Source organism: Narcine bancroftii, chromosome 5 (assembly GCF_036971445.1).
Source record: "Narcine bancroftii isolate sNarBan1 chromosome 5, sNarBan1.hap1, whole genome shotgun sequence".
NCBI classification, from domain to species: Eukaryota; Metazoa; Chordata; class Chondrichthyes; order Torpediniformes; family Narcinidae; genus Narcine; species Narcine bancroftii.
In genome coordinates this window covers 169,577,617-169,602,296 of record NC_091473.1, presented here as the reverse complement: position 1 = coordinate 169,602,296, position 24,680 = coordinate 169,577,617, and the positions used below count along the sequence as shown (strand labels likewise).

General features: G+C 45.2%; 1 long non-coding RNA gene across 4 annotated transcripts in view; it reads left to right on the top strand.

The window, feature by feature from the left end:
* The window catches only part of LOC138764169 (uncharacterized), a 100,427-nt gene that overhangs the window by 59,740 nt on the left and 16,007 nt on the right, over positions 1 to 24,680 (top strand). For 2 of the 4 annotated variants that reach the window (XR_011358027.1, XR_011358029.1), the window contains 3 exons: positions 5,912 to 6,278; positions 21,545 to 21,692; positions 22,997 to 23,078. This is a non-coding gene — a long non-coding RNA (uncharacterized lncRNA). Of the gene's footprint in view, positions 1 to 5,522; positions 5,804 to 5,911; positions 6,279 to 7,597; positions 9,332 to 21,544; positions 21,693 to 22,996; positions 23,079 to 24,680 lie in introns of those variants that run through there. The other 2 variants (XR_011358028.1, XR_011358030.1) reach the window with 2 other exon arrangements.

Here is a 24,680-nt window from a genome sequence, read left to right as displayed (position 1 = left end):
ACAGGACTTGTCTTCGCAGAATATTAGATATCAAATGGCAAGACAAAGCACCAGAGACTGAAATTCTCTCTAGAACAAGTCTACCATCAGTCCACACACACTGCTGATGAGAGCACAGACCCGATGGGCAGGTCACCTGTATGCCGGATGAGCGCATACCCAAACAGCTCCTTTTTGAGGAACTCTGCTGGTAGACCTTACATGCAGGGCAGGAGAAATGTTACAAAGACACACTAAAGGCCTCCCTGAAGTCGCTTGACCACCTGGGAAACACTGGCACAAAACCGCCCTACCTGGCATGGACTTTATCCACACGGGCTGTCAAGCTCACACTCCTGAAGCACAACATAAGTGCAGGTGGCACAAGTGCAGAACCATCAGTGCAACAACTGCAGTGCCTACACGTATCTGCCTAACATGTGCCAGGACATTCTGTGCCCGAATTGGCTTGACCATTGCATCCAATCTTAAAGTGACTATTGGTGGTGAGATCTTCATCAATCTCAATGGAAAAATGACATTTTGCTTTAAGGGATGGAGGCATCCCTAGAACAGTTAATCACAAACTTGGAAAGCATGGATATGCATTGCAATAAATAGAGGAATTGGAAATGTTTGATCGCAGTAATGAGCCACAAGACAGATTTTTATTTCCACTGCCCCCTCGCTCCCCCACTGGGTCACACAGTTGGCTAATTATGCATCATAATTTTAACCACTTTCGACGGTACTATCTAACTTCTTCCTTTAATACTATCGAATAATAGACATAGTGGTCAGTGCAACACTATTACAGCGCCAGTGACATGGGTTCAAATTTGGCGCTGTCTGTAAGGAGTTTGTACGTTCTCCCCGTTTCTGTGTGGGTTTTCTCCAGTTGCTCTGGTTTCTTTCCTCCGTTCAAAAACATACTGGATTTGTAGGTCAATTGGGTGTAATTGGGCAGCATGGGTTCATGGATCAAAAGGGCCTGTTATTGTGCTGTATGTCTACATTTAAAAATATAAAGTAATGTAGCGTGCACGATACAGTGGCGCTGAGAAAAGATAAGAATATGTCTGCTCTGCGCTGAGTGAATCTGTAACTGACTAATCAAACAGACCGTGCTACAAAAGCAATACTGCCAAACCCCACCCGCCATGCTGGCTCACAGGAGTGATGTCAGTGCACAGTCTCAGAAGCGGTGCTCGCTCCCACGGTCCGCTCTTTAACCCTGGTGCTTCTCCTCAGTGAGGAGGCTGTCTCTGTACTGTGATAGGCTGTGTACTGCGGTGATTCAGCCCCTTGTGTACGGGGCCAGACCGAATCACTACAACAACACCCCCCCAGAATCACAAACAGTTCTCACAGTCTTTGTTTAAGAGTCCTTCGGAGGGTGGCCATGTTGCCTCAACTGAGGGGCAGGGAAAGGGTCCATGTCGTCTAAGTAGGCCCATTTCAAATGGTCCACAGTGAACATGCCCTGTCTAACCCCAATGTCCAGAGTAAAAACCACCCTCATCCCTCTTAAGCACTTTAAAAGGTCCTTCATAAGGGCATTGTAAAGGGATTCCTGGCTGGCCCCACCTGACAAAAACAAAATCCGCAGTTTTCAAATCTTTTGGGGCATGGCAGAGTGGCGTGCCGTGTGTGGTGGTAGTAGTGAGTGTGTGGGTTGGCTGTTCTGTCCCTTAAACCTTGCAGGATGTCCATGGCATTGGGTTGAGGTTCAGTGGAGCTGAATGGAGGTCACCTGGAATGGCGAGTAGCGTTCCGTAGACTCTCAGCCGACGAGGTGGGGAGGCCTTCTTTTGGTGCTGTGCCCATGCCAAGCAGGACCTATGGGAATTCGACCATCCAGTTTGGGCCCTGGAGTCGAGCTTTCAGAGATGCTTTCAAGTGGTGGTGAAAGCGGTCCACCAGTCCATTCACTTGGGGTGTAACTGGCTACCACAGAATTTTGAAAGTGTTGAAGGTAATATGTGAGGGGATGCCAAAACGAGCGACCCACTGCGACATGAATGCTCGCATGTGGTATTGGATACTGGTCTGGCACTGTTGTGTCATTTAACCGGTGATAGTCTCCACACAGGTGCCACCCTCCAGAGTTCTTGGGGACAATATGTAGGAGGGAGGCCCAAGGGCTGTTCGAGTGGCAGACAATACCCAACTCCTCCACTGTTGCAAACTCGGTTTTGGCCAGGAGGAGCTTGTCCTGGGGAAGTCGTCGCCCTCGCATGAACTGGTGGTCCGGTGGTCTCAATGAAGTGCTGCACAATGTGTGCAGGTTCCATGTCGTGAAAATTCGGGGCTAGTAGCGACGGGAAATTGGCCAGTAGGGAGATGTACTCATTCCAGTTGGAGGCATGGACTCCCATTGGCTGTAAATTTTGTTGACGTATGGTGAGGGGGAAAAACCTGGAAGGTTGCTGTGTTCACTAGGCGGCACCTAGTTCAATCCACCAGCAGTTCATTTGCCCACAGAAATTCTGCCTTTAGGAGGGCCTGACCCATGGAGGTGACTGTGCATTCCCATCAGAAAACTGTGTCCTTGGTGTGGATAGACACGAGTCAAGTTCCGTAGCTGGGGATCGTAGAACTGTTCACTGCCTTTGAGGGGAAACTTTGGGGGTTGTTTCTCTGCTTGAAGAATTTGGGCGGTATGAGGCTGATCTCGGCACAAGTGTCCACAAGGAACAGTCGCCCAGTTTTCAGGTCTCGTAGGTACATGAGGCCTTTACTAGTGCCAACCGCCGAGGCCACTAACGATGGTTGGATTGCTCGTTTCCGGGCATCCGGCCAGGTGTGGATCCGGGGAAATAAATTACAGGGGGGATGCAACGTCGGGCATTACGGCCCCATCAACGGTGGTAGTAGCAGTAACCAGTAGCCTGGTTGGGATGGTCGCCGTGCTGTGTCTGTACTGCTGCCACAACCGCCGGGGAGGGGAACTGAGTAGTCCCTGCTCGTGTGGTAGCATCCACTGCACAAATAGATTGGACATAGATTGAGTCCATCTAAGGGGTTCGTAAAAACCGGTCAGCTTTCTTAGCCATGAGGTGCAGGTGAGCAAAGTCCATATGGGAGATGGCTGAGGCAATATGGGCTGGCAACTTCGACAAGATTAGGGCTTCAAACAGGAAACACTTGGTGTGTCCATTTGCTAATGCCACTAGTTCATGCATAAGGGTCAGAGGGGTTGCAATCCCCTCTAAGTACACAAACGGCCCATTCATTCTGGCTGAGTTCGAAAGAGTCGAGTAAAAACCGACAAAAGAGGGTATACTTGCGTTCCATAGGTGAGTAGTTCACAAAAGAACTGACTCTTGCTGTTGTGACAACGTGCCAGAATTTGGTGTCTTCAGCCGTTATGCCTCTTAGCGCGAACTGTGCCTCAGTCGGTTGCAGCTGGTTGGCCCAAAATGGCAGTAAGTGGACACCCACGGCATTCACCATATAGCCGGGGATGGAGCAGTAATGGTCATGACTGCGACAGGTTCAACGCCAGCAGCTTCAGGAACTGCTGAAAAGCCGGTCAGGTCCATCCTGCTGTGTCTCGGTAGGTCTCAAACCGTTGAAACCTTTGTGGGGCCACCACTGTAGTGTGCACAATACGGTGGTGCTGCAAAAAGGAACACATCTGCACCGAGCTGAGTGAACCAGTAACTGACTCTTTATTCAAACAGACCGCGCTACAAAAGCAATACTGCCAAATCCCCCACCCGCCATGCTGGCTCACGGGAGTAACGTCAGCGGAGTCTTAGGAGTGGCGCTCGCTCTCGCGGTCCACTCTTTAACCCTAGCACTTCTCAGTCTCTGCTCCATTGTGTGTAGCCTGTGTAATGTAGTGATTCAGCCCCTTGAGTACGGGGCTGGACCAGACACCTATAGTAATATACCGACACATTGCTGTCAAATATGGCTGATGGTAATGGAATTGCTGAGTCATTGACTTCTATGGCTAGTTGTTCCATTTGAGCAAGAGCGTATGGACAACTTCCATATCATGTGGTTCCTACTTGATATTTTTCATCACTCCCGTCTCACCAAAACCAACAAATTTTATCTCCAAGATTCATATTCATTTTCACTTCAGTTTTTTCTGAAAAAAATGTGGAAAATTGGCAAAAATAACTTAATTTGAGTGACCATAATTTCTGTTTTTATAAGATACTATTATATATTTTTTTAAACTGCACAGAATTAATGCAGAAAATTAATTCCTGGCATTATTAACAGATAATCCTAATGCGTTTGCAGGGAACTTTACAATTCATTATTTTAATACAGAAAATAACCCATTAGTAGTTAGTAGAAAGCTGTGTTATAAAATGCAGACAAATTATTTTTAAACAAATATGTTAAGCATTTGTTTATTAAAACTCCCTCAAATAAATGTAAAGGCAAAGTGATCCTATCACATTTGGTGTTTAAAATTTAATAAACAGATTGTTTCAGGAAAGGAAATATTTTCATAGTATTTCTAGTTCAGATCTGTAAAGATCAGCTATTGTGTAGTTCCGTCTTGATTCTGTTTTTCAGTATAGTCTATTAGCTGATACTAAGCCTCGACATATGAGGTGCTTGACTTTCTTTTGAAAATATGAGAAGATTCACAGCAGCCTGGAATAATGTGAATATTCTGTTTCCCATAAAACGAGTTTGCAACCATACTGTAATGCAGCCTGTGCTCCTCAAATACCCAATTCAGCATTTTCTATTATTTCAAATAATTTTGACTAAAATGAAACAATCATGGTGGTAGAAGAAGAAAAAAACCACAAATGTAAAGCTCTTTCTCACTGGGCGAAGCTGTAATTTTCTAACGGCTCTATAATTATTTCCAGTTAATTATCTCTGTAGTGCACTTTACTGCTCTTAACAACGAGCTTTTAGATTCCTGTTTAGGGAAAAATGAAAGCGAATTCTTTTTAAGTTGCCATGAGACGTTGACAAACCCAAACACATGCTCTTGTAGATTATAAAAGCAGTAATCGGTGCATTAGGGACCAATTACTTTACAGGAGATTAAAGAGCTCTGTCAAAGCTATAAATATCTCAAACCAACAAAAATTTCAAGCGAAAATATTTATTTGTGAAGCCATGCAAAAAAGGAAATTTGTTGAATATTTGGTAGAAAGCAGCAACAGGTTAGTTCTCAGGAACTTTCTTCGACATTTGTAATTTTAAAAATAGGAAAAGAATTAGTAAAGAATCCTGCATAATTTCAAACACATTGAATGGTAAATGTTTTATAGCTGTAAATAAACAATATAAATGTATATACTGATTGAAAAGAAATGTTCATTTCACAGAAGGAGGGAACAGCCCACAGTGTCCATGCGAGCCAAAAAGGAGCTATTTACACTAATTCCATTTTTTGGCTTTTGGTCCATAGTGCTGTAGGCTACAGCACATGAAGATCTCACCCATCAACATTTTATCTGTAATAAGACCTCTCGAATCCTTTCAAGCCGTGAGATTCAAGCATCTAACATGATGTGGATGATTTTTTTTTCTTCATCTTCTCTTTATCTCCCTAGATATCCTGCTGAGTGAAACAGTTCTGCCTGCAACATTTAGCTTGGGCTGCCTTTACCAGAGGTGGATGGAGCAAATCTTCAATTACCATTTTAAGAGAGCAGGATCCAGAAAAATATATTGTATCTAAGATGCTTCCTGCAATTAATTATAGCATGAACATTGAGGGTAATCATGGCCTTAACAGCCACTGGTAGTGCAAGGCAGATGGTTGTCTGTCCCTCCAGGTCATTGTTGACCATATGGCATGATTTTGTTATAACCTCCTGCTGAGCAACATCAGGTACTGATCCTCTACCATTCCCAAATAGCTGAGAGTATTGCAATGAACCAAACTGCCTGAAATTGTTGCTGCTGCGATTCACGCATCTTGTGTGCCTCTTCATTCCAGGCATTCCTGCTCCTCTTCTGCTACAATCTGCCCGAAAATTCATGGATAATTCAAGGAAATGTGAAGTGATCATTTTGGGGAGGTCTGACAGGAACAGAGTGGAATTAAAAATAAACCATTGCAGGTTCTGGAAGTCTGAAACAAAAACAGAAATTTAATGGAACACCCAGCAGGCCAGGCAGGATTAGCAAAAAGAAACACAGTTAAAATTTCTGCCTGGTACCCTCTGTCAGAATACACAACAATGATTGAGAAGTACAAAAAGAACAGAAAAATCTGATGCGTTTTCACACTTCAAATGTCCAGCCTCCGAAATCACCGCAACTTTAGTGTAAACTCCCTGCCTGTGTGACCGGCCACTCTGGAGGTAAGTATGGTAACTTATTATGGGAAATTAACATAACTTATGTGTAGAAACCTTATGGTTGGTAAGACAAGTACAAAGGCAGATAAGTTTCTTGCCTTAATGAAACGATACATGGGAGAGCAATAATGGTCTTACTGGGACTATATAAATCATTAGTACATCAGTTTTCCATTGCAATGGAGGTAATTTTATGCTTTTAGTTAAGAGGATCTGAGGAGTAAATGTTTCACACAAAGTGTATTTAGTATCTGGAATGAGTAGCTAGAAGAGATAGTGGAGACAGAAACAATAACAAAAGGCACCTCAACAGTTAGTTTAATGAACAAGAAACAGAGGGATATGAAATTAATGCAATAAGCAGAAATAGTTTCATTGGCATAATGGTTGGCATAGATACGATGGGCCGAAGGGCTTGTTTTCTTGCTGTAGGGCTCCATGACTCTACAGTTCTGATCATCACATGATTGGGAGGATGTGTTAACACTCAGCAGCCTGTGGAGAAGATTTAAAAGTATATTGCCAAGATTTTGGAAAACTTTAGTTTTGAGAGAAGGTAAATTTAATTGATTTGCATAATTCCACAGAAATAAATTTTGGTCAGGCAGACAAGTGAATCAGGATCTCATAGACCAACTCCTTCAGTCAAGGAAGCAATTAGACCCTTGATTTCTTTTGGACATGCTTGCAATCAAGGAACCACCATTTGCCACTTGTTTTTGTGGTATCTACCATGTACTTTGTTTAAATAACTGAATTATTTTATGCATAATTTCATAATCATTTAAATCAATAATACAAGGCAAGATTTTGCCAAATTCATATGATCAAGTTTTGCTTGTGGCAAATGAAAGTAATTTATTGAGCCAGATTGTTCAAACGACCCAGAGAGCAATAGAGGAATGAAGACAAATGAGACTGCAAGTCTTGGAACCTGGAGCAAAAAAATCAGATGCAACGTCTTGACCCGAAACAATGACATAACCTGTTGCCTCCAAAGCTGCTGCTTGAAATTTTCCAGATTTTTTTTTTGTTTATGTATGTACTCTGACAATAAATCTCAAATCTGAAGTCAAATGCAGTGCATACCACCTTCATTGCACCTCTGGATTGAATAATGTGTCCAGGGATAGTTTTGTATCTTATGCCAGCTGGAGATAACCCATCTAGAGTGCGAACATTCATTAAAAAGCCAAATAAAAATTATTGCTTTTTTCAAAATTATTTTAATGAATACCAGTGCTTGTATTTCAAATAAATATATTTCAAGTTTTTAACTGATATATAAAAAAACATTTGCATGTTTATCAACCTTTCCCCAGAATCCTTGATCATCAGACATTTAGAATCAGTGGAGATGCCTTCTGATGATACAGGGGGTAGTCAAATGCCTTGGGTTATCCAGATCAGGAGAACAGTTCAACTCACACAGCCTTCCAACGTCCAGAATGGTTTTCAGCAAGGGAGGGAGTGCACTTGGAGTGGCTCTGTGTAACTGCAAGCATCCAGAGAGGCAAAACATGGTCTAAACCTATTGGGCACCACAAACGTTGTTCTGGAAACAGAAGATGCAAGATATACTCAACAATAAAAACAGCATCTTTGGAGAAAGAAACGGTTTAGATTGATGACCTTTTTATCAGAGATCACTGAAATGTTAACACGTTTTCTCTCTTCACAGATGCAGTCTGACCTGACCCAAGTATTTCCAATGTACTTATTCCAATTTCAATTTTTATAACATATTTTTCTTTTGAACAAAGATTGTTTGGATGTAATAAGAAAATTGATATCAATACAGTTAATCTTTATAATGAGGAGGCCTAAACTTTGTGGTTGAATTGTTGCTCCTGGAACTGATCAGCACTCTTAAATAAAATACATATTTTCAATATTTGTTAACAACCAAATATTTGGGATGGAACTGTTTTTTTTTCTCTCTTGGACAGTGACATGATATTATAGTTGGATAGGCTAATTTTAATAACAATACCAGTCTTTGTAAGAAATGACTGATGGGTCAGATTGCCTGAAGTACTGTCTTTATCTTGACAATCTGAAATGGGAGTTGCTTCTCTCCGAGCTCTCATGATGGCTATTCAGTGGTTTTATTCAGGAATAGCAATATCCACAGCTGGATGAATGAACCTTCTGACATTTATACCAGCTGAATAGCTCATGAGCTATTTCTGTAATGTTAAAAGATTATAATTGCTTCTGCATTGTGATTGACTGCTATTCTTTTGTTAACTGCCTAATGAAATTGCTTACGAATCGTAGTATTTGAAGCATTCATTCTTGTGATCTGGTTAAATGCTTCATTAATATTGTCAAATAGCAGCTATTTTACTTATTCATAAAAAAACAGGAATATCTGTCCTGCAGAATATCTTAGGATCTAAACTCGTCCATTCAGGGTTTTAAATTTAATAAAATAAGGACAACTGAACAATAAAAAGTCTCATTATTGAAGTTGGTGCAGAAAAATGTAACCTCTCTATTGCATTTGATTTTTTTTTAATGTGCCAATGTTGCATCATTTTGTTCTAACCGTTAAAACAGTGCAGCCTGGAGTATATTTTAAAAGTGCTAAGCAGATGATCATAAACTCATCAATCACAATTTTCACTCTCATAAGTTTTGATATGCTCCTGGTGTATCAGGTTAATTATAAAACGTTGTCTTTAACAAAGGTGCAAATGGAGAGAAAAATCAATTTGTATTCATCCTAAAGCAGTTTTTCTCACTATCAGCAATATTCGTGGAGCAAAGCAGACCAGCAGCATAGTGAATGGAATTCCCACAACCAGTTAAATAATTATTCATGGTTGCCATTACAGCCTTGTCATCATGCAGGATGTAATCTTAACAAGGGATCTAGCTAGAAAACTAAATTTAAAGGGTTAGGGTTAGGGTACGTGTACATTTAAAGGATATAACTCTTTTGGATACAAATTGTGCTTTAGCCTTAATTATTCAATGCAATTAATTTTAGATATTTATCTGTTTTTATTTAATTAACTTTGAAAATGTGCAAGGTTTATCATTGGTCTAGAGTCAACACCACACTAAATTTTGTTAGATAATAATACTAAAAGATATCCAATTCAATTGTTCTTCTGTATTGGACCATTTTTCTGGTCAGCAATAAAAATGTGCGTTTGTTACTGGATGGTATTCTGCTTCAACTGCTACATATTGTGTGTGGAGGCTGGTTGAAGATTGATCAGGTTTACCTGTGACATTTACATGCTTTTACTGAAAAGACCAGCTGAGTTCCTCCAGCATTTACATGTTTTTACTACATCCTTGAAGAAGGGCTCAGGCCCGAAACGTCGGCAATATATCTTTGTCCCCCATAGATGCTAAATGGACCAGCTGAGCTCCTCCAGCATTTACTTGTTTCTACTATAATCATAGCATCTTGCAGCTATCATGTTTCATTCAGTTCACTTGATCCACTGCAAAATCTCTTCAAGGATGCCTGCCCTGAAAAAGTTCTCTTCTCTTCAAAAAGAGTTCCGTGAGAGTCTCTCTCACTGCTCTCCATCTGCACTGCCTGCTGCTCTCAAGCTCTAAGACCATGTTATCACCCAGGATCGCTTTCACAGCCATGTGTCTTTCCTGGCTACTTGCCTCCGCCGCCATCTGGTGCCACGTGGATTACAGCTCCGGTTCCAAGCCTTCCAGTTTGGCCCCCACTGAGATTTCAGGTACCTATGCTGCATTGACTCCTGCTCCCTTCACTTCTCCCACTGTATCCTATGGGCTACCCTCAGCTCATTGTGCAGGTACCAGCAGACCCTCGCTCTCTCGCTACCACAGCTCTGTACTTCACTCACCACGATCTGCCATGGACCTCTCCTACACTTCATCCTTCGCCAGATCCACGCATTCAGCCACTGATTCTATGCACACTTGACATCCATCAAAGATTGGAAGCTTGTGTCCCTGGAGACTTGCGCCTTGGGGACCTCCCTGCCTGGGTCTCCACTTTGGCCCTGGTGGTTTATAGGCTGAGTTCCTGTCGCGGGTCTCTACCTTAGCCCCAGTGACCTATAGGATCAAGTCTTCATCATGAACTTTCACCCTGAGCCTCCCAGCCCACAGGATCGGACTTCACATGCCGATCTCCATTTCGTCCCCGGCGATCTACAGGATCGACATGAACTTTCACCCTGAACTTGGTGACTGACAGAGCAGAGCTTCAGATGCGGGTTGCCACCTTGGGCCCTGCGGCATACAGGACTGAGCCTCCGTCGCAAACTCCCACCCTGGCTCCGGGAGGGCACGGACCTCTCTCTCTCCCTCTCTCCACCCTCTAACTTTCCCAACTCTCCCCATCCTCCCTCGGACCCTTCCTACCCTTCACCTCCAAATCCACCCCATCCTCCTTCCCTCCCTGACACTCTCCACCCCAGTGAACCTCCCCCTAACCCCTACCTAGTATTTACCATCCCCTCTGACCTTCCCCTCTCAAAGACTGGATGCTCTGTCCTCAGTAGAGGTCTCTCCTTTGTTCTCCCTTCGCCCACACCTTAATGAGTTCTGCGCACGCCATGATGTTGAACTTTTCTTCCATCAGCTCTATCTCCATGCTTACTTCCACAACCACGATTCTTCACCCTCCACTACAGATCCCTTCTCCTGCCTTAAAATGCCTTCTTTCACCTGGTCACCTCGATCTGGTCTTCTATCTGCTCTGGACCTTTATATTTTCAACTGCCGCTGTGATATTAACCTTATCAACTTCACTACTCACCTCACTCATTCCAATCTCACCCACTCAGAATGCCTGAACCTCCACTCTCTCCACACCAATCCAAACCTCACCATCAAACCTGCAGACAAGGGTGGTGCTGTTGTGGTCTGGCGCACTGACATCTATCTGGCCAAAGCCAGACAACATCTCTCAGTCACCTTGTCTTACTTACTCTTCTAACAGGACCCCACGAAAACTCATCAAACCACTGTAACATGCACCATCTCTGGACCTCATCACTTCCAGTCACTTCCCTGACACAGTCTTCAACCTTATTGTTTCCCAACCCCGTACGGCCCGTTTCTACCTCCTTCCCAAGATTCACAAACCTAAATGTCCCGGCAGATGTACAAAGCTGCAAAGAGCAGTGGGAAACTGGAAGATTTGGATAACTTTAAGAGACAACAAGGGGGTTACAAAGCAGGTAATAAGAAATGGGAAAAAGGATTATGAAAGTAAATTGACACAAAATATAAAAATAGAAAGCAAAAAATTTTATAAATATATAAAATGGAAGAGGGTGGCCAGAGTTAACATAGGACCCTTGGAGGATGAGAAAGGAAAACTGGTAGCAAAAAATGAGGAAATGGCCAAGGCATTGAACAAATATTTTGTGTCAGTCTTCATGGTGGAAGACACGTCCAGCATGCCCAAGTGCGGAGGTAAGGATGCGAATGTTGGGGAGGGCCTTGATAAAATAGTTGTTACAAAGGAAGTAGTGATGGAGAAACTAATGGGACTTCTTCTTCTTCTTTGGCTTGGCTTCGCGGACGAAGATTTATGGAGGGGGTAAAAAGTCCACGTCAGCTGCAGGCTCGTTTGTGGCTGACCAGTCCGATGCGGGACAGGCAGACACGATTGCAGCGGTTGCAAGGGAAAATTGGTTGGTTGGGGTTGGGTGTTGGGTTTTTCCTCCTTTGCCTTTTGTCAGTGAGGTGGGCTCTGCGGTCTTCTTCAAAGGAGGCTGCTGCCCGCCAAACTGTGAGGCGCCAAGATGCACGGTTTGAGGCGTTATCAGCCCACTGGCGGTGGTCAATGTGGCAGGCACCAAGAGATTTCTTTAGGCAGTCCTTGTACCTTTTCTTTGGTGCACCTCTGTCACGGTGGCCAGTGGAGAGCTCGCCATATAATACGATCTTGGGAAGGCGATGGTCCTCCATTCTGGAGACGTGACCCATCCAGCGCAGCTGGATCTTCAGCAGCGTGGACTCGATGCTGTCGACCTCTGCCATCTCGAGTACCTCGACGTTAGGGGTGTGAGCGCTCCAATGGATGTTGAGGATGGAGCGGAGACAACGCTGGTGGAAGCGTTCTAGGAGCCGTAGGTGGTGCCGGTAGAGGACCCATGATTCGGAGCCGAACAGGAGTGTGGGTATGACAACGGCTCTGTATACGCTTATCTTTGTGAGGTTTTTCAGTTGGTTGTTTTTCCAGACTCTTTTGTGTAGTCTTCCAAAGGCGCTATTTGCCTTGGCGAGTCTGTTGTCTATCTCATTGTCGATCCTTGCATCTGATGAAATGGTGCAGCCGAGATAGGTAAACTGGTTGACCGTTTTGAGTTTTGTGTGCCTGATGGAGATGTGGGGGGGCTGGTAGTCATGGTGGGGAGCTGGCTGATGGAGGACCTCAGTTTTCTTCAGGCTGACTTCCAGGCCAAACATTTTGGCAGTTTCCGCAAAGCAGGACGTCAAGCGCTGAAGAGCTGGCTCTGAATGGGCAACTAAAGCGGCATCATCTGCAAAGAGTAGTTCACGGACAAGTTTCTCTTGTGTCTTGGTGTGAGCTTGCAGGCGCCTCAGATTGAAGAGACTGCCATCCGTGCGGTACCGGATGTAAACAGCGTCTTCATTGTTGGGGTCTTTCATGGCTTGGTTCAGCATCATGCTGAAGAAGATTGAAAAGAGGGTTGGTGCGAGAACACAGCCTTGCTTCACGCCATTGTTAATGGAGAAGGGTTCAGAGAGCTCATTGCTGTAACTGACCCGACCTTGTTGGTTTTCGTGCAGTTGGATAATCATGTTGAGGAACTTTGGGGGACATCCGATGCGCTCTAGTATTTGCCAAAGCCCTTTCCTGCTCACGGTGTCGAAGGCTTTGGTGAGGTCAACAAAGGTGATGTAGAGTCCTTTGTTTTGTTCTCTGCACTTTTCTTGGAGCTGTCTGAGGGCAAAGACCATGTCAGTGGTTCCTCTGTTTGCGCGAAAGCCGCACTGTGATTCTGGGAGAATATTCTCAGCGACACTAGGTATTATTCTATTTAGTAGAATCCTAGCGAAGATTTTGCCTGCAATGGAGAGCAACGTGATTCCCCTGTAGTTTGAGCAGTCTGATTTCTCGCCTTTGTTTTTGTACAGGGTGATGATGGTGGCATCACGAAGATCCTGAGGCAGTTTACCTTGGTCCCAACAAAGCTTGAAAAACTCATGCAGTTTGGCATGCAGAGTTTTGCCGCCAGCCTTCCAGACTTCTGGGGGGATTCCATCCATACCTGCTGCTTTGCCACTTTTCAGTTGTTCGATTGCCTTATATGTCTCATCCAGGGTGGGAACCTCATCCAGCTCTAGCCTTAGGGGCTGTTGAGGGAGCTGGAGCAGGGCGGAATCTTGGACTGAGCGGTTGGTACTGAAAAGAGATTGGAAGTGTTCTGACCATCGGTTGAGGATGGAGATCTTGTCGCTGAGGAGGACTTTGCCGTCTGAGCTGCGCAGCGGGCTTTGGACTTGGGGTGAGGGGCCGTACACAGCCTTTAGAGCCTCGTAGAAACCCCTGAAGTCGCCAATGTCCGCGCTGAGCTGTGTTCGTTTGGCGAGGCTAGTCCACCACTCATTTTGGATCTCCCGGAGTTTGCGCTGAAGATGGCTGCATGCGCGACGGAAGGCTTGTTTCTTCTCTGGACAGGACGGCTTTGTAAGGTGAGCCTGGTGGGCAGCTCGCTTCTTTGCCAGCAGCTCCTGGATTTCCTGGCTGTTTTCGTCAAACCAGTCCTTGTTTTTCCTGGAGGAGAAGCCCAGTACCTCTTCAGTGGATTGCAGTATGGTAGTCTTCAACTGATCCCAGAGGGTTTCAGGGGACGGGTCCGTGAGGCGGGTTGCAACGTCGAGCTTTGCTTTGAGGTTTGCCTGGAAGTTTCCTCTCGCTTCGTCTGACTGCAGTTTTCCAACATTGAACCTCTTTCTGGGGGCTTTATTTTTCCTGGGCTTTGGCTTGAAGTGAAGGTTGAGCTTGCAGCGAACCAGCCGGTGGTCAGTGTGGCATTCCGCGCTAGGCATGACCCTGGTGTGGAGCACATCTTGTTTGTCACTTTCTCGCACCAGGATGTAGTCCAGGAGGTGCCAGTGTTTGGATCGGGGATGCATCCAGGTGGTCTTAAGGCTGTCCCTCTGCTGAAAAAGGGTGTTTGTAATGACAAGCCGCTGTTCTGCGCAGAGCTCCAACAGGAGGCGCCCATTGTCGTTGCACTTGCCGACGCCATGCTTGCCCAGGATTCCTGGCCAGGTTTCTGAGTCTTTGCCGACACGAGCGTTGAAGTCGCCCAGGATGACAACCTTGTCGGCTGTAGGGGTACGTTGGATGAGGTTGCGCAGGTCGGTGTAGAACTTGTTCTTTTCTGCTGGTTCCGCCTGGAGGGTTGGAGCATAGACACTGATGAGGGTGATGTGACGCTTGTTTTGAAGGGGGAGTCGCATGGACATGATTCGGTCCGAGAGGCCTGTCGGAAGGTTTTCGAGTTTGGAGGCAATGAAGCTCTTGACCATGAAGCCTACACCAGATAGGCGTCGTTCATCCGAAGGCTTGCCAGACCAGTAGAGTGTGTAGCCCGCGCCGCGTTCTTGGAGGCTGCCTACATCTGCCAGGCGGACTTCACTGAGAGCGGCTATGTCGATGTCAAGTCTGAGGAGTTCATGTGCAATGAGGGCAGACCGACGTTCAGGTCGGTGGCTGTCAGTCTTGTCTAGCATGGTTCTGATGTTCCAGCATGCTAGCTTGAGTTTGTGAGCATCTTTTGAGGGGGAGGACGTGGAGGGGGAGGACGTGGAGGGGGAGGACGTTGAGGGGGAGGACGTGGACCTGTCCTCGGGCCTGCGCAAAGGAGCTTTTAGGTGGAGTGCAGTGCGCGCAGTACTGGCCCCACCCTTTACACCCATGGTTCGTGTGCCGTGGCCAAGCAAGCTGGGACGTGGCAGCGAGGTCCTTGGGTCGTAGGTTTTATATCGGAGTGGCCTTCTCCTATGCAGGTTTCTTACCCGGGCTGGAGGGGTCTGCCTCCCCTCCTAGGTCGGTCCATACTGCCCGGACCGGGGCCGAGGCCGCTGCAGTTCACCCTGTGCCTGGACTGGGGCCACCGCCTCCCACTCCCTGCCCGGACCGGGGCCTCCGCCTGCCTCACTCGACCAAGGCCGGGGCCGCCGTCTCCCCCTTGCTCCTGCCCGTATCGGGGCCGCCGCCGTCTACCCTTCGCCCGGACCGGGGCCGGGGCCGCTGCTGCTCTCCCTGTGCCCGGACTGGGGCCGCCGTCTCCCCCTTGCTCCTGCCCGGATCGGGGCCGCCGCCGTCTACCCTTCGCCCGGACCGGGGCCGGGGCCGCTGCTGCTCTCCCTGTGCCCGGACTGGGGCCGCCGTCTCCCCCTTGCTCCTGCCCGGATCGGGGCCGCCGCCGTCTACCCTTCGCCCGGACCGGGGCCGGGGCCGCTGCTGCTCTCCCTGTGCCTGGACTGGGGCCGCCGCCTCCCACTCCCTGTCCGGACCGGGGCCTCCGCCTGCCTCACTCGACCGAGGCCGGGGCCGCCGTCTCCCCCTTGCTCCTGCCCGTATCGTGGCCGCCGCCGTCTACCCTTCGCCCGGACCGGGGCCGGGGCCGCTGCTGCTCTCCCTGTGCCCGGACTGGGGCCGCCGTCTCCCCCTTGCTCCTGCCCGGATCGGGGCCGCCGCCGTCTACCCTTCGCCCGGACCGGGGCCGGGGCCGCTGCTGCTCTCCCTGTGCCCGGACTGGGGCCGCCGTCTCCCCCTTGCTCCTGCCCGTATCGGGGCCGCCGCCGTCTACCCTTCGCCCGGACCGGGGCCGGGGCCGCTGCTGCTCTCCCTGTGCCCGGACTGGGGCCGCCGTCTCCCCCTTGCTCCTGCCCGGATCGGGGCCGCCGCCGTCTACCCTTCGCCCGGACCGGGGCCGGGGCCGCTGCTGCTCTCCCTGTGCCCGGACTGGGGCAAAGCCAGACAAATCACCTGGTCCTGATGATATGCATCTAAGGGTTCTGAAGGAAATGGCAGAAATTATAGTTGATGCATTGGTGGTCATATACCAAAATTCCTTGGATTCTGGGCAGGTCCTGGCAGATTGGAAGACAGCAAATGTCACGCCACATTTTAAGAAGAGATGGAGGCAGAAGACTGGAAATTATCGGCCAATTAGCTTGACGTCTGTAGTTGGAAAAATGCTTGAAGCCTTCATTAAAGATGAAATAGTGAAACTTTTGGAACGTAAGGGTTCAATCAGGCAGATGCAGCATGGTTTTAGAAAGGGAAGATCTTGTTTGACAAACTTGTTAGGATTCTTTGAGGTTATAATGGGTGCGGTGGATAGAGGGGAACAGGTTGATGTTGTGTATTTGTATTTCCAGAAAGCGTTTGATAAGGTGCCGCCCAAGAGACTTATCAGTAAGTAGGAAAGTGGAGTCCGGGGAAGTATATTGGCATGGATCGAAAATTGGTTGTCTGACAGGAGGCAGAGAGTCGGGATAAGTGGGAGTTTTTCAGGTTGGCAGAGAGTGGTAAGTGGGGTGCTGCACGGGTCGGTGCAAGGCCCACAACTGTTCGTCATTTACATTGATGACTTGGAGGAGGGGACAAAATGTGGTGTAGCCAAGTTTGCGGATGACACCAAATTGAGTGGAAGAACAAATTGTAATTAGGATGTGGAGAGTCTGCAGAGGGATATAGTTAAGCTGGAGGGAGTGGGCAAAGGTCTGGCAGATGGAGTACAATGTTAGTAAGTGTGAGGTTGTCCACTTTGGCAAGAAAAATAAAAGAGCTGAATATTATTTAAAGGGTGAAAAACTACAGCATGCTGTTGTTCAGAGGGACTTGGGGTGCTTGTGCATGAATCACAAACAGTTAGGTTGCAGGTGCAGCAGGTTATTAAGAAGGCAAATGGAATGTTGGCCTTCATCGCTAAAGGAATTGAATTCAGGAGTTGGGAGGTAATGTTGCAACTGTACAAGGTACTGGTGAGACCGCACCTGGAGTACTGTGTCCAGTTCTGGTCTCCATATTTGAGGAAGGATATACTGGCTTTGGAGACGGTCCAGAGGAGATTTACTAGGTTGATCCCTGGGATGAAGGGGTTGACTTATGATGAAAGATTAAATCGTCTAGGATTGTATTCACTTGAGTTCAGAAGAATGAGAGGAGATCTTATAGAAACATATAGGATTATGAAGGGTATGGATAGGATAGATGTAGGAAGGTTTTTTGAGCTGGCTGGGGAAACTAAAACGAGAGGATACAGTCTCAAGATTCGGGGGAGTAGATTTAGGACAGAGATGAGGAAAAATAGTTTTTCCCAGAGAGTAGTGAATGTTTGGAATTCTCTATCCAGGGAAGTGGTTGAGGCTGCTTCATTAGACATATTTAAAATTTGGTTAAATAAATTTTTACATGATAGAGGAATTAGGGGATATGGGGAGAAAGCAGGTAGGTGGAGTTAGGTAACAAATTAGATCAGCCACGATCTTATTGAATGGCGGAGCAGGCTCGATGGGCCATTTTTGGCCTACTCCTATTCCTACTTCCTATGTTCCTATGACCCATCGTGTCCATGTGCTCCTGCCACACAGAAATGGTCTCTATTTCTCTTGACTCTTTTTCGTCCCCTCTGGTCCATCCCCACCCTTATCTGGCACACTTCACACGCCCTTCATCACTTCAAAAACTTCAATTTCCTGGAACTTGATCACCTCATATTTACCAATAGATATCCAATCCTTATACACCTCCATTCCCCATACTGAATGCCTCAAAGCCCTTTCTTTCTTTCTGGACAATAGAACCAACCAGTCACCCTCCACCACCACCACCCTCCTCCAGCTGGCAGAACTTGTCCTCACCCTCAATAATTTCTCCTTTGACTCATCACATTTTCTCCAGGTTAAAGGGGTGGTCATGGGCCCCAGCTATGCCTGCCTTTTTGTTAGCTACATGGACAAATCATGCTACAAGCCTACACAAGCAAGGCACCTCAACTTTTCCTCCGCTGAATCGATGACTACTTTGGTGCTGCCTCATGTATCCATGATGAGTTTGTTGACCTCATCCACTTCGCTGCCAACTTCCAACTGACCTCAAATTCAACAGTCTCCCTTGCCTCGATCTCTGTATCAATTTCAGGAGACAAACTTGACAGACATCTTCTAAAAACCCACCAACTCCTACAGCTACCTCGATTACACCTCTTCCCACCCTGTCCTCTATAAGGATTCCATTCTATGCTCTCAATTCCTCTGCCTCAGTCACATCTTCACCCAGGCCAAGATATCCTCCTCCTTCAAACAATGTGGCTTTCCCTCTACCACCATCAATTCGCCACTCACCTGCATATCTTCCATTTCTCGCACATCTGCCTTGGCCCCCTCCACCCCCACATGCATCAAGGACAGGATTCCTCCTGTCCTCACCTCCCACCCCAGCAGCCTCTGCATCCACCATATTTTCCTCCGCCATTTCTGACACCTTCTACGTGATCTCACCACTAGACACATATTCTCTTCTCCTCCTCTCTCCACCTTCTGCAGGACTGCTCTTTCCATGATTCCCTTGTCCACTCCTCCCTCCCTCCCCTTGGGACCTACCCCGGTGACCACAGGAGATACTCTTCTTGTGCCATTTGGGGCCCCAAACAGTCTTTCCAAGTGAAGCAACATTTCACTTGTGAATCTGCAGGGGTCATCTAATGCATCTGGTGCTCCCACTGTGGTTTACTTCAGAGATCGCTTTGTTGAGCTCCTCTGTCCACCACAATAGCGTGGATCTCCTGGTGGCCACCCATTTCAATGCTCCATCCCATTCCCTTGACGACATGTCTGTCTGTGCTCTCATATTCTACCTGACTGAGACCACCCATAAATTGGAAGAACAACACCTCATCTCCTCCAACTGGGCACCCATCAACTGGATGGCATTAATATCGACTTCTCTGGGTTTTGCTGATACCCCCTCCCCCACCCCCTTGCTTCCCCTGTGGTCTCTCCATTCTCTATCTCCTTTCACACAGATATGATAAATTCTACTTAGTCCCTTATCATATCCATTTAACACCTTTTGTTGGTCTGGATTCCTCCCTCATTTGTCTGAATTCGGAGACTTTCTGCACTATCCTGCTTCTGCCTTTTCTGATTTTAACTTGGAGCTCAGGCCCAAAACGTCAGCTGTGTCTCCTATAGATGCTGAATAGACCAGCATTTATGAGTTTTTACTACTTTCACAGTGTCTGCAGCCTATTGAGTTTCACTTACCTGTGACATTTGTACATTTAATTATGACAAGAAAATGAAGCTATGTGGAGGAAAAAGAATGTTACACAATTAATCTTCTTTGCCAATTCCAGCATCTTTTGACATGAGTCATTTATTTCACTGTGTTTGTATCTGGCAAATCAACCTCTGGATTATTTTTACATTGAACTCACTTTTATGCGAGCAGTTTACTAATCAGACCAAGGTACCCCTTGAATGCCAACCTAATACTAAGTGATTGAATCACGGTAATCACAGAATAACTTGGCTTTATTATATAGTACTTTCACTCTCATTTTATTCCTCTTTTTACATTTATACGCTGGTATCCATGCCCCTCATGTGAGACAGAGCCTTCAAACACATCAAGGAAGCATGCAACTTGTTGGTACACTCTGTATAGTGGGTATGGTCTCTAGAGATCCGCATCATCCCACTGGTCTCTTACTTCTTTGCCTTCACAATACTTTCACTGCTCACCTCCAACCCATTAAGGAAACTATCGACTTGTGTGCAAAATTACAAACCCATGGTAACTTTGCTGTAACTGTGATCAACATAACAAAATTAGCACTATGTCTTGCTCAAGGGTGGCTCTCGCGCAGCTTGAAGTCCGGATGCAGAAGTGAGTGGACTTGATGGTAGTTTCCTGACATGTTAACAGTTTCAGTACATTTAACTGAACCACCTCCCATCCAATCGCGACCTAGCTGCTCACATGAGGCAAATTTCGACCGATTGTGTGAGCAAAAATTTTAAAAAGTCAGAGATTTCCAAACTGAATAGATACCACATTTGCCAGATTGTGATCATATTCCTCAATGTCAACAAGTAAATAATTTATTCATAGACTTGAGTCGTTGGTTTACCTAAGTTCAGTGGTTTTCAAACTGCACCCCCTCCTCCCCCAAACTCACATTCCACCTTAAGCAATCCCTATGCCATAAGCGCTCGGTGATTACTAAGGGATTCACTAGTTTGGGATAAGTGACAGAAACTCTGGTGAAGCCATGGAAATGAAATTATTTGGGATGGTTGAGAAGCAGAGCTATGGCAGATAAGGAGGGCAATGCAGTCCATTTAAATATTAACGTGTATTGTCCCAATGCTGTGTTGAAAATCAGACTGTAATGATCTGCACATCAGACAACTATGAAATGAGCATGAGGTCAGTTGATCGAAGAATACAGGGAAACTTTAGGAAAGGAAAGAAGATTTGAATAAATTGTGTTTGGGATGGAATGTCTGAAAGAGGATTTCAGGGAGGTGACGGTGGTAACAGCAGGTTTGAATGGCGGAACAACGCACAAATGGTACTCTGTCAAGGACCACAGACTGAGCGATCCTCGCATTACATGTCCAAGGGCCCACAGTATGAACCTAAGAGAAAACGTCCATTTATATGCCAATTAGTTAGTAACAATGTCATTTAAAATTACATCTGATGACGCTTTTGCTTTCAGGAGCTCAACATATTTCAGGCTTGCCGTCGGAAGGAGATTTCTTCATTCTCATAGGCACAGGATTTAAAATACTGGTCGGATCCATTCTGACCCACTGAATATGCCCCAAGTTATGGAGTAATACGGATTCTGATTTGCTAACATCGTTTCTCTCTCCATAGATGCTGCCTGAACCGCAGCGTTTTCCTGACATTTTCGGTCTTTATTTAAGATTTACAGAATCCATTCATTCACCAAAACTGTAGTTGATCGAGTAGACTGGCTGAAAACTTTGCCTTCAATTTTTTTTTTGAACTTCGACCTTTGCAAAGGCACTCGGCATGAAATCATCCACACAGTGAACTGACTCTGTGGAACAGCAGTGAGAAATACTAGACGCATGTCCCGGGTTAAGCGATATTAGGTTATGCGTTAGCTTGTGATCTTACACACACTTCACCAAGGGGAATCCTCCACATCAAGAAATTAATTATTCATTCACAGGGCTGAGTCACTTACTCTGCATTGATTTACTTATGTTGCATTTCCTTTCATTCACAGGCCTTTTAAGTCTTTTTTTTTAACGTGCCAGTGCGGTAATTCTGGACTGGAAGACTTGATTGAATTTGTTGCAGACCAGCTGGATACAGTCTGTGGACTTGAAAACTTCTATTTTTTTTAAATGATCATCTTAGCATGTACCGGCAAAGTGAGTTCCATTCATTTATTTGTGCTTGATCATCTGTGAGCGTGATTTCTGAGTGAGAGTTGCTCGATTATTCAGTTTGTAGTCAACTCCACCCCGTCGGCTGAATAAGGGAAGCTATCGACAGCGGCGCACGAAATGAATTGGGACGTCTCCAGTGGGTGTTCACGACCTCAAGTGTGTTAAGGTTCGCGAGTCCCTTATAGCTCAAACCCCTTGTCAGGCTTTAGGGAAGTGCCTCTCACTCAGCCAGCTAACAGTCCTGGAGGAAGCATTGTGTCAGTTTTCACTCAGTGCTCTGACTGGCTTTCATCAGCACTTTCCGTTAATGCCTGCTCCGGTGAGCCAGCTCTGGATGACGAGATGAGGGATGAATGCTCGAGGTTACCAGGAAGATAAAGGGAGCCTGCAGGCAGCTTTACATTTGTACAGTGAGCATTAATTGTGAGAAGATAGCTTACCCAGTTGAAATCAATAGACTCTTGTGGCCTGGACCGGCAGTAGGTCATTGAATGATGATATTATACAGGGGACTGCATACTGCAGAGTTGTTAAGAAGTAAATGCATTATCCTGCAGTAAAGGTAGAAACGGTCTCCCTACCAAGGATATAATACCAGCCGCAAAATTTAAACTCACTGGTCTTTTCAGTTGCCTCCCCACCCCTCCCCTGTTTTTTTTTTAATTAACTGGGATGTCCCACAGATGAAGATGAGCCGACTGTCCATTTGGGTCTGAGATAATCCGTTATTAATCAGATGAACTCCAATTCTGCAAGTCGCTCTGATCTGTGGAAGTACAATTATGAAGAGAGATAAGAATATTTTGCAGGCTTTCTGTAGCTTTTCTGTAATCGTGTGGATATTTGTCAGCTTTACTCGGGCACACGCGAAAGAATCACAACAAATCCCCCTGAATGTGTAAGTCTCATCTTCTCTTCCTCTGCAGTTCACATCGTCAGGATTTTTTTTGTGTTCGAAGTAAGAAAGGACTGCATTAAAGATGAAATGTAAAGTTGAGCTAATATTAGTATTTTGCAATGCTGCAATATTTCTATGCGTTAGAAAACATGTTCTGCGAAAGAGTTTAGATGGCTTAATATGTTGAAAATGCGCGCTAATATTCCGTACTCAAACATCATCGATGTTATAATAATATAATTTGTTTGTCAAATGGTAAGAATAATCGAATAATGTTTGATAAAGAAACAGAATTACGGTACTTTCGGTGGGTTTCAACCGGAAGTTCAATTGTTTTGCTCCTTCTCCATTGTAATATATGTTACTATATTTTAATATCTTTTTTTAGGGTAAAACTATGGGCTTCCGCCTTTGGAGGGGAAATCAAATCTATTTCAGCCAAATACTCAGGTTCACAATTCTTGCAGAAGGTAACATCATTTTTTTTTCTCCCAGTTTTAATTTTGAAACCTTTGTTTTAGAACTTGATGGTGAGCGAACAAATGACTTTCATTTTTTAATATGAAAAAGTCATGGGATTTGTCATTCCATGTAAACTCGCGCGAATAGAATTGAGCATGTTTGGAACTGTTTTTGATTGCAGAACAAAGATGCATGCAATTGTATAATGACTGATACTTATTTAAATAAACATTTTTTGACTTAGCTGTGTGTAAGATTAGCTTCGGGATTTGGGGTTGTCCTTCTGGTAGGAATAAAACTTTTGACGACTTTTTAAAAATGCAGGTAGTGAAAATTGAGTGCCAGTGTGTGATTTCTGCGTCGCATATGCTTACTTCATTCCGCTGTCATCTCGCTCAATATGGGATGTTGATAAGAGAAATGAGTATCTTATTTGACTGATCAGGTGCATTGCTAGATAATATTCTGATGCACTGCTGCAGGACTTTAGAATATGCCCCCTGATCATTAAAGTCACGACGATTCCGATTTAAAACCTATGTTAAAGGAGGAACTTCAACCCAATACATGTAAGACGATCACGATTACAAACGGAAGATACGTGATATGCTGCTAATAGGTCTGTCGTTTGAAAATAAATGTGTCAATGTTGCAATATGATTCTTCGAAATAAAATATTATACCCATGCAAAATATAACAAATAAATAAATGTGTTTTCACAAGCGTGAAGGTTCTATATGTCACGGATCAAGGTACAAATTGCATGCGATCGTGTTTCTCACAAGTGAAGACCACTTTAATGTATATGGTGCTTTTTATCTCAACCAATTGTTTTTGAAGTTTTGTTATCCCCCCCCCAAATAATCTGCCAGGCATGTGATGAAGGAATTAAGAAATAACTTAAGGCGGTTAGGTTCTTCCACGATTACTGGTTATCTGTACCATGGGTACAAAATAGATTGCTGAAATTCATATGGCTAAACAACTAACTATATTCAGTTTTTCTCCATGGTTTTACCTTAATATTAGCATCAGATGCTTAATAGATTTTATTTGGTTATATTCAAAACATGAAATAGCACAACTAGACATAAGTTTTTGATACGTTGCACAATTTGAAATGTAAATGCAATTGTTTCAAAAAATATTAAGATAAAAAAGAACCAATGAATATTTCAATCCACTGCAATCCCTGCCTTTAAACCCCAAATGAGCACAAAATCTAGACTGGCATCCATCCTGTGTGGTATTGAACTGTCACAGGAAATGTCCTTTGCATGAAACAGTAAACCAAGGCCCTTTCTCCTCTCACACACATGAAAGATCCAATGATATCAATGTTCTGCTCAATGTTTACCTCTCACTTGGCATTATTAAAAACGTTATCTCATTTCCATTTGTGGGTGCATGCTGTGCATGAATGTGCTGTTTAATTTCTTGTATACAAGAACACTGATTAATCTTGGAAAACCTATATAATTGACTGTAAAGTGATTTGGGGTGTGGTGACGGGGAAGTGAGAGGCACTATATATCACAAAAAAATGAATGTTAAAGTATCCGGAGAATGTTATGTTTTCAATTAATATGATGTGCCTTATGGTATTCCT